Below are 10,648 nucleotides of genomic sequence, written 5' to 3' on the forward strand. Positions count from 1 at the left end.
GAATTATCCAAAGTAAAGAATAAGAATAAGAAAACCTTTTCTCGATAACTAATGCAAGTAATCAACAAATGAAAACCTGGAGAACTAAAGTTTATTTTCCTAATTTACAGATAACTCCTAAGCAGTTTAGAGAACAGGGAATAAAAGCACCAACAACACACATAGTCACACACAAAATATTATCGAAAACACACACACACACACACATACAAATATTATTTAATAATATCATGTCATTTGGGGCGAAACCAAAAGGAATAAAATAAAGAAATAAGACTCAGCAGTTCACAGTTCACAATGGAAGTAATACCAGCCATGACATGGCCGCTTCAAAGGACCTATGGATAATTGCAATCAAACCCTGAAGTACAACCGGTAATAGATTTGGAGTTTTGAGGTATTCAAACACATGGCTGAAGGCACTTCTAGAAGCAGTCAATTCCATATCACCATTAAGGATGCCACAATTGCTGCTAAAACAAATTATCTCCAAAAAAGCTATCGCAAAGAAGATAGGTTGCCTTAACGCCTGCAGAGACCGAACACAGGAAGGACAGCAAACAAAATAAATATCATGTCTTTTATCTAACCAATCAAAAGTTGTTCTTGAGTTACTCCCCTAATTCATGGCAAAGAAACATGGACTTTCCCAAACTGACGATTAAAGCCTCCTATTTATTTTCTTCAACTCAATTAATTCATTTAAACACTTTAAACATCATATTTTTGGAGAAAAAAAACGTAAGGTTGACCTAATCTTTAGTCCAACAGTTAGAACCTTCACTCGTGATTTTCCATAATTTTTTGAAACGAAGTCACCAGTGAGTCTCTATATATCAGAAGTAAAGAGAAAGACATTCATTCAATTACTAACCTGCAATTGCGCTCATTGCACCCACTTCAACTTAACCTCCTAAAGCTGCACAAAGAGCACTTCTTTGCACTAAAGCATCTTTCTCATTACCACTACCTCGATGACTGCCAGGGTTGTGAAGAGCATTGAGCTTCAGCTCATCTTCAAGCCACTTCACAGAACTAACAACCTGCAGGGGACATTTCAAATTACAAACTCAGATCTGGAACCAATCGAACATGACAAACTGCAAGATCATATAAAGTGGAGGGGGAAAGGGCTAGATTCTAGAGCTAAATGATCATATAAGAAGATAAAATCTAAATTAGTTTAAGTAAAACCATAGGTTGTTTCAAGACCAACCCAAAGGTTAGTTTGATTATAAGGGAGTTTGATCACCTAAGTTTCTTTTATTAGTTTTTCTACTTCTTTGGCATGTCGTCATTCTTGGATTGTGTTACATATTTAGTTGTATGATGCATCCCCACCCTTGGTCATGAGTATGCGCAGACTCTAACGTGAAGCATGCAATCGTTAAATCGGCATCTTGTTCTAAGAAATGCTAAATTCTTCCATCAATGTCATTGCAGAATTGTATTGGACTTCATAACTACCTTTCTCGAGAAGAACAACCAAAACACAAAAGCCCTCGACTCCGTAATGCTTTTTGCAAATTGTCGAATTCCCTTTAGCTAAATGCCATAAGGCTCTTGTCGCGCCATCGCCTTCATCATAGTTTTAGTTGCGTGGTCTTCGGTTCCCTCCCTTTAATACTATTCCCATACATAGAAGACATGCTTGATCGATGATTCCGGGTATCTTTGGTTATTCTGCTTCACACTCCCACCATTGCTCTTCGCATTGTTCACATTATTCTGCTGCTGCTGTTGTTGTTGTTGTTGTTGTGGTGGTGGTGGCCTCGAATTGGTCTTGGGCATGTTGGTTGCCATGGTAGTGCCAAATACTCAGCTTCACAGCGGTGGAGGAATAGCATTCTGGTGTCGTTGTCGCCGTGTTACATAGTTATCTTCAGTCATTGAATTGAGTTTTATACACAGTATTTTGAATGTCTCCGGTCGCTCTTCTAAAAATCAAAAGAGCAATGTTTCCTAACCCAAGTGTTTCATCAATAACATGTAACATCAAAGAAATTCTTGAAACTACACAAATGCTTCCTAGCTAGACTTACATGAGATGTGAAGGCCATGAAACTCTTGGATGCACCTCTTTCCATGAGGTTGAGCACCTTCAATGCTATAATAAGAACACCTTTATATACGGATCCAAAATTTCCCATACCAATCAAGTTTTGTGGAGAAAACCATTTCCGTTAGAGACTACTTTTCCAAAAAGAGTTTTAAAGAAAGATTTGCTCGACGCTTTTGCTTCAAGCAAAATGCAAGAAACGAAATGATATACTTAACGAGAGGAGAAGAACACCAAGTATCACCTTTAAAGCAAGAGACATTTCCTTTTTCTTTGACATTTGGATAGGGCATTTCGGCAAATGAAGTTCGGTAACACCCCCGCATAAGTTCTTGTTTCCACCAATTGAATATGCACTCACATTTTCAAAGATCCTCTTATTGGTACGTCACCCTCAAAGTTATTGAATGATAGATTTAAACTTTCGAGCACCAATATCGATATTAAAGATGAAGAGGAGGCTAGACGCGACCAAGCTCAATTGAGAATCTCGAGGTCACCGAGGAAGCAAGTAATAACAGGGGAAGGCAGACATAGACTCTGTACCAACTACAATGCTAAGCACTCTTGATACGTTAGTGTCAACATTCACCATTCTTAGGACAATAGCTGCTAAAACACCAAATGTAAAAGGAATTATGTATCCTAAGATACCTATTGCTATGGCTCTCCTTCCGCATTGCAAAATAATGTTATGATCCATTTATACTCCAATAAGAAATTGGAAAATTGTGAAGCCAAACAATCCAAAAGTTTCAAGTACAACTTTTCCTCCTCAATGGGAATACTATTCTTGTGAACTCCTTACTCGACCGAGGAATGAAGGACCGAAAGCATCGGACCACCCCGAAAACATCGACGAAATAATAATGTCGATAGAGCGTTATATCGTAGACTTAAGTATACTTTTCCTTTTGTTTTCATAGTGACGCAAGAGTATGTGCCCGTGTTTTACTATTTGGCCTCTATATGCCTTTTGACTCGATTGGATTTGTTTATCGTGCAAATTTTAAGCTCCTTCGCCCAATGAGGCTGCTGCCAGAGATATTCGAAGCTTGTATACACTCTGCAGAGATATGGGAGTGAAGGTTATTGATCTACACGTACCATCCGTAAAAAGCGATAGTTGGAAAACTTCATGTTTTATAGATGGTGTCCATTTATCTTCCGGGGTAGCAAGATAGTAGTGGATGAGATCTTGATCAAGGTCTTAAAGGAAGCGGAATGGGAGCCGAGCCTATATTGGAAGTCCTTGCCGTCTGAATTTGCTGAGAATCCTCTTTCGCTCACAAAGAGGGTGCCATAAACGCTGATGAATGGACCTTATCTGAGGGAAAAAACGGCATTAAATTTATTATTCTCTTTGCTCATAATGTTCGGATGAAAAAGTCTACTATGTTTGTATTGCATAACAACATCTAAAGAAATTCAAAATACGTTTAAGTTGCCAATGAAAGAATATATCAGTTCAATAAGAGGCTTCAACTATTAAATGTAATTTCTGATCAAATTCAAATGGTGCGGTTCCTTGGCTTTTGTCTCGATCATACATGACGACCGCAAAGACAAGCGTTCTCTACACTTAACCAGCTACCAAGATAGAATATCGAAAAGACGAAGTTGAAGGCCAAGTGCCCAACACTACCTTACATAAACATCCATTTGAGATTGTTAAAGATCTCTACCACTTTGGAGCTAACATTGATATTTACTATCATCCATGTTTTAGTTTCCCAAAATGATCATATATATTCTCTCCTTTTTGTAATTCAAAACTATCCTTTTAACTATTTTATCGGACAGGATAGAACTGCAATACTCAAATATGTTAATCAAGTCATTTTAAGGGCCTCCACATCGTATTTCTAGATTACTCTGAATTATAATATTAGCAGCTTTGATGAACCTAAGGTTAAGGTATCAAAAGAATGTGTTCCTTATCTTGCAAACAATATGAGTCGAGCCTTCTCTATTTATAATTAACTTAAACCAACGATATACAAATAGGAATTTTGGGACACCAAGACATTCTAATTAGATTTCAACACCGTTACCTAATCAAATTTGGAAACCAATTTATCACCTTCAATCTATTTCTATTTCTATTTATTTTCTATGGACTAAATTAGAAACCACCTAAAACCTATGAGAGAGTTCTTCCCACGGGATCTCTATTTTGTACAGAGAGTTCTCTCACACGTAAATCTCTATTTTGAATAGGAATTTCCCTGCCATAATTCCACAAGACACTTCAAAGAAATTTCCAAATTAAATTTCAAGATTCAAATCAAATCGATACTGATTGTATAATACATTGTTGTCCAAACAAATCTAATCCAAGTTATGTATGCTTCCAAACAAACAAATCTAACAATACCTACATTTTCCCAGGGCGTGCATGCATTCTAAAGAGATTTCTTCTACATTAATCATTACCATGTGTGGTGCTCCCCATTTGTGGAGTCATTGAGACTTACCTTCAAAAGTGATTTCCCAACCCGTTGTAAACTTGTAATGCAGCTCTATCCTTGCAAATAAATCAGGTGAGAAGTTAGCTTCTACATGAGTTTTCAATGGGTAATAAAACTCTTTCAGCCGGCATTCTCTTCCAACAGGCCCGAAGATCCAAAGGAATCGACATTCCACTGAAGCAAAGGGGACGATATAGGCTGCAGATCTGTCGCCTTCAAGCCAAAGATTATACCAGCCTTTCCTTATAGTACAACCCGTCGACTGCTCTTTGAGCTAGTGCATAGAATATACCCCGATGAATAAGCAAAAAGAACATACCCCGCTTCGTTCAACGAAGAAATGTCATATAGCGAGGCCAATCCTCCTTCTCGACCAACAAATGAGCAAAGATCTTTAAAATGTTTCAAAGGCGTGACTCTCATCAAACATCCATGGGAATATCATCTGTAGTAGTAAACCAAGATGTCAATAAGATGAATCCAGTAAATACAGTAAACACCTAATAGTATGTCTTTGAAGCGGCAGAAATTATACAAAAAGAAAATAAAAAAGAGAACAGGATGCCTTTGGGTAAACAGAAAAACTACTTTTTATGTGAAGGTTATGATTTCTACCTAATAGTATGTCTAGCTGCTTCTATTAGCTCCCATGTAAAATGCATATAATAGTTTTATTAATAGAGATAATCTAATGTGACAGAGGCTCTTAAAAGTATCACCAAATGACCACATGCTTCTATTCTAAGGGAATACTCATGAGACCACGATCACCACCTGGAATACTCATTATTTTCAGAGAGACAAATACTAATCGTTACACAAAAAGAATGCAAATATTAAAATTTGGAATATAATCCAATATAGCTTAGCTTGCTCTATTTGGATATACCGATATACTAAAAATCATCGTGAGGAGAGAAAACCGTGAGAATTCAACATGGGGAAAATGCAACTAACCAACCAAATATCTAATGCAAAACTTCAAAATTCTGAAAACAACAAAGAAACCTAAAGAAGAACTCTAGGCTCAACTACCTTGGCTACAATATTAAAGATCTCAATTCCAGGCAAGAACATACGCACGGATGATAAAGCCCAGGCTGCAATGACCTAAATCGAGTTATTTATGCTCAATGCTATATTAATTTCAATATGCTAGCCTAGAACGGAAACAATAGGCCATATAATCTCGACAAAGCATACATTTAATAGGTTTTGTAGAATATAGAATAGGTGCCTTAAGCAAGATTCATCGTTCTTTGCTCCACATCGCATTGCACTATGAATGTTCTTAAAGATCATAACTTAAATGTTTAATGTGTACATAGTAATTAAAGTCAGACTCCGTTTGAAGTTTACAAAGTCTAATGCAAATCAGCAAAGGTTTTGGGGAAACAACTTGTATAGTGCAAGATAACTAACAAAGTTTAGAATTAGTGTGCTTTCACCTTCTTTTACCCTTCACGTAAACCGCAAGCATCATACTTATGCACCATGTCTTGAATCCCCGCAAAGACCACACTACCAACTCTAATGTCGCCTTGTACCTGTGTTACAATGTTTTTGTGTTTAAGCTTTCTTCACAACATACATGAGCTAAAAATGAGAATAACCACCTAGCTAATTTAAAAGCGTTGTAGATGTTCAAGAATTGCAAAGATGAAAACATACCTAAGTTAGTGAGTTTCTTGGCCCGAGTTATGACTTTGTAAATCTTAAGTGAACTCCGCATGAATACAAAGCTTTTTACCACCATGACTGATGTTACCATTTTTGTCGGTGAGAATGGAAGTTAGAGTCACCCTCCTCAATCTTAGATCTAACTTAATCAATCAGATTAAAACTCGGTAAATCATATTTGTCCACCTTTAAACACCACGATAAAGATAGAGAGAGCAAATACAACAAAGATGAGCATCGCAGAGAAGGTCTCCAGTTCTAAACCATGACAATGTTGCCAATTCTAAAAGGAGTCTATGCTTTGGCATGAGAATTTGGGATACATGAACTACCATAATTCACAGGTGCAAGGGGCAAACTAATAGGTTTACTTCAAACTCCGGGATCAAATGAACTTCATAAAATCAAGATACAACAGGACTGGGACAAACACTGTTCACCAAAAGGATTTCCTCTAGTCCATTTTCTATGATACATTATACTCATGTGCCAAATTTTCAATATTTGGATAAGTACAACATTGATCATCGTGGTTGGCAACTTGGCATTCTACATTTTAGTATCTTTGTTTACAGAAATTCATTCTCTGACTTGATCGATTAAAAACAGCATCAAATGAAAGTAAGCTTACTTGATATCAAGGCCTTGGTCGGTCTTGAACAATATCCGATGGCGATGACGATAATTCCAATTACTTCCAATTCTACCCTTGATGAGGTAGGTTCATCAAGCTTGCTTGGGTCCCCATCTCTTTTTTCTTCAATACCAACAATGGTTTTTCAAGGACATTCTTGATCCGCAGTTCATGGTACCCAACAAAGGAAAGTATAATTCCCCGAAAAAAGAAAAAAATTGAATCGCTTAATTCGACGAATCAATTTGGATCCCCCATTTTCAATCAAACACCTTTACCATACCCAACCCCAATTCGACGACCGGATGTTATTAATTAATATATTGTAAAGAGATGTTTTCAAGAAAAATGAAAAATTAAGACTTTACGAAACGAAGAGCGCAGAGGCGACCAATTTCGAGGTTTTGAAGACGATCTTGAAAAGAAGGTTGAACTTCAACTACGCCTTGCATTTCTCACGATTGCCCATTCTGCACACAACTTCGTAAATAAAATTTTGAAAATGAAACACAAACGCGGAGTTGGAGGCATTGGACTCGGAAGGGAGATCGAATACTCTATTCGTTCTCAAGGATGCGAGAATAACAATAATATTTGTAAATAAATCTTTGAAAATCGGACACACATGTTTTTTGCTCTCAAGGAAAAAATCCTATAACTAATCAATTCCAAATGCAGATTATGCAATAACAAGAACTAAAAGACTTGATGCAAACAACATATAAACAAAAATAACAATACATGCAACTTTAAGTCAAGGGAAGTGAAAGTATATTACGCCTTCTTTCCTTGTGCAGGGACTTCAGCCTCAAATCGACCAATACTCTTACTTTCCAAATCCCAAATCTTAATCCCATCTTCCGTCCAAGCACATAGCCAATACCTATTAGGACTAAAACAAAGCGCATAAATAATCCCACCAAAGATTAAGCAAATACAATCTCTTCCCTTCACCCAAATCCCAAAGCAAAGTCACCCCATCCTTCCCAATCACTTGCACAAAGCGACCCCATCGTGAAATGTACCCAATCGTATTCAAATAGCCAAGATGACCCGGTAAGTAGATTTCAACTTACAATTTGATAAATTCCAAACCTTCAGCATCTGTCCCGTCCCACGCCGCAAACAATCGTGGGATTCTCCACAAAAGGAGAAAACTTTACACTCTTTCGACCCAATTACTATGCCCATCGACTTCTTGAATTATGTACTTCCATTCACCCAAATGTATTCCAAAGCTTAATAGTCTTTTGGAAGATTTTAGGAAGATTTAATTGAACTTTTCGCCAAGAGTAGTAGAAGGAAGCTTCTTCAAAAGTGCTCATTTGTTGGACTTGCAGTTCCTAAAAAGCATGCTTCAAAGTCATTAAGAACACTTCGGAGGAGGATATTACGAGAAAGCGCCATCTTGAGAGAGTTTGAATTAATGATGAAGGTGGTGGAGATATCCTCATTGTGTGGTTATCTTCAAATGCGCTTCTTCTTCATCACTTGATCTCTCAGATTGTGGTAGGAAACTAAGAAATTATTATCCTGTTCTTGAGTTCAATTATTTTGGAAGAAGAATGAGAGAGAGAGTTTGAAAGAATAGAGATAGGTTTTTAACTATTTTGGGCTACTACGGTACGAACAATTGAAATAGTAATCAGTAGAATTCATTTTTTTAGATAAAATCTGATGTGTCAGTATGAGAGAAAAAAAAGGGGCTGACGTGGGTCACTGGGAGCATTCTCCACTACTGAGTATTAATGGTCTTTGATGACAAATATGATTCTTCAGGTCCCGCCAAAATTAAATAACAAACGGCACGTGTCATGCCAGCAAGTATCAACTCTTATCTGATGATCTAATGGCATGTGATTTTGGCCTTTTATTGCATGTGGTTTCACTTTCGCCTAAAGTTCAAAAATTGTTGCAAGCCTACAAGTGACACCAAGTGCCAGCTTCTTATGTCTTCTTGCTCGCCGTCGCCGAAACATATAACTTTGGCACTTAAGAATCAGGACCAACGGATTAATTTTGTGAAATTCTGACACGTGTCAAATGTATAAGAAGAGAGTAAGAGACAAACTACGTGAGGAGGACAATGCCGGAAACATGGTTGGACGATGGACGGCAATTAATTGGGGCAAAAAATTGATACTAAAATGAAATTGATTGACGTTGACTAGTTTTGACCTATCTGATCTAAATTATGCGAAGTTGATGGTCAAAATATGTGCGCAATTATTTGTAAATCTAGAGCCAATTTCAGCCTTCCATTCTTCATGTTTTTTTTTCCTGTTTAAATTAATTATTAAATACAGATAGTTTGTCTTAATTTTATATGGTCCTTATTCCAAAAGCACCATATTGGTGAAATGTCATCATCTTTCTAGAAAATAAGATTACGAGGGATTGAATTTTAAAGAAAATAATGCTAAACCTTGACAATCTGAAGAACAGGTTTCATTCTTCGTATTAATAAGAAAATCTTAATGCAATTATGGGTCTTAATGATTTAATGCCATTATCTTACAAGGAAATACTGATTCAGAATTTTATTTTCTCTGTCCTTTTTAAAGTTTCTACCCGACTTTTCGTTTTGGGGAATTAGAGGTTCAAGGCTTCAACCTGACTTCGGGTTGGATTTGGCCTTTGGTTTATAAGTTTTGGATTGGGTAGGGGAGCTGGGAGGAAAAATGAAACCTGACAAAAAATGATAGCTTATTTAATTGGTTTGAGAGCAAAAACAAGTCAATCCATTTCCAAGGGAAACTAACAAGAGACACACTTTAACCCTGTGAAAATCGTAATGTTATTGACTTATATATAAATTACGTATGGAGTGCGCCAATTCAACCTAAAGGGCCGGCGTTCTTGAACGCCTCACCAAATTATATATATACGTTTCATATTCAATCCCACCCCACACACACACCATGACACCAATATGAGGGGTAACTGGGTAAGTGCTTAACACGGTTTTCATCTCTAATTTACATTTACCTCATACTAATTTTGAGCACTTGGGCTTAGCCACAATTAGTTTGCCTCACCAACTTTTTTCAAAATACTCGTAATATTTTTGGCCCCTAAAATATAGCGATTATTACAATGTTATAAAAATAATTAGTTTATAATTTAAGATGCAAAATGGGGATAGAATTGTCTAAATAATTTGTATTAATAGAGACAACTTAATCTAAAAATTGGCCCACGCCACCAATAAACTCAGCTTTATCTTTATAGTATATTATATTTTATCCCCTAAAATATGATAAATATTACAATAGTATTGAACTGACTCTATTGTAATTTAAAATAAAAACTAAGGACAAAACCGTTCAAAGTGGTGCGAACGGATTTGCCATGCCCAAATGACTCACTTGCATACCCCTCGTTACATGATAGAATAGAATAGATGGAATGAATCCAATGATAAAAAATGACTTGGTCCATTTAGTCCATATTGGATGTTGCTATGAAACTAGTAGCTATCTTGTACCAACACAGAATTATTAATGGACAATTACACTTTTCTTTGGAATCAATAATGAAAATTGGAATATTCTTTTGAAACTAATATGGCTGCCAAGCACTTAATTTGATTGGAGTTACCGAATTGAATAATTAAAGAAAACACGCTTTCCCAAAACAGTGACTAGTAAATTTCTCGCAAATGTTGTTAAGTTGTAACACACATTTTGGTTGTATTATTAAATTGCTAGCTAGCACATCTTTTTAGGATTATCTCTATAACACTTTACTGCAATTAATTAGTCAAATCATTATATTCGATTTCAACATTTCAATTGGCAAAAT

General features: G+C 36.4%; 1 long non-coding RNA gene across 2 annotated transcripts; it reads right to left on the reverse strand.

Annotated features, from left to right (window-relative positions):
• Positions 1-237: 237 nt before the first annotated feature.
• On the reverse strand, positions 238-2,825 carry LOC147472624 (uncharacterized). 2 transcript variants are annotated; one of them, XR_015210739.1, is made up of 3 exons: positions 2,714-2,825; positions 875-1,043; positions 238-529 (listed from the first exon to the last, which is right to left on the reverse strand). It is a non-coding gene; the product is annotated as an uncharacterized LOC147472624 (long non-coding RNA). The 2 variants fall into 2 exon arrangements; XR_015210740.1 differs by lacking the exon at positions 2,714-2,825 and adding an exon at positions 1,253-1,340.
• Between the last annotated feature and the right edge of the window lie 7,823 nt (positions 2,826-10,648).

This window comes from Coptis chinensis, unplaced genomic scaffold (assembly GCF_015680905.1).
Source record: "Coptis chinensis isolate HL-2020 unplaced genomic scaffold, ASM1568090v1 utg9285_pilon_pilon, whole genome shotgun sequence".
Taxonomy (NCBI): Eukaryota; Viridiplantae; Streptophyta; class Magnoliopsida; order Ranunculales; family Ranunculaceae; genus Coptis; species Coptis chinensis.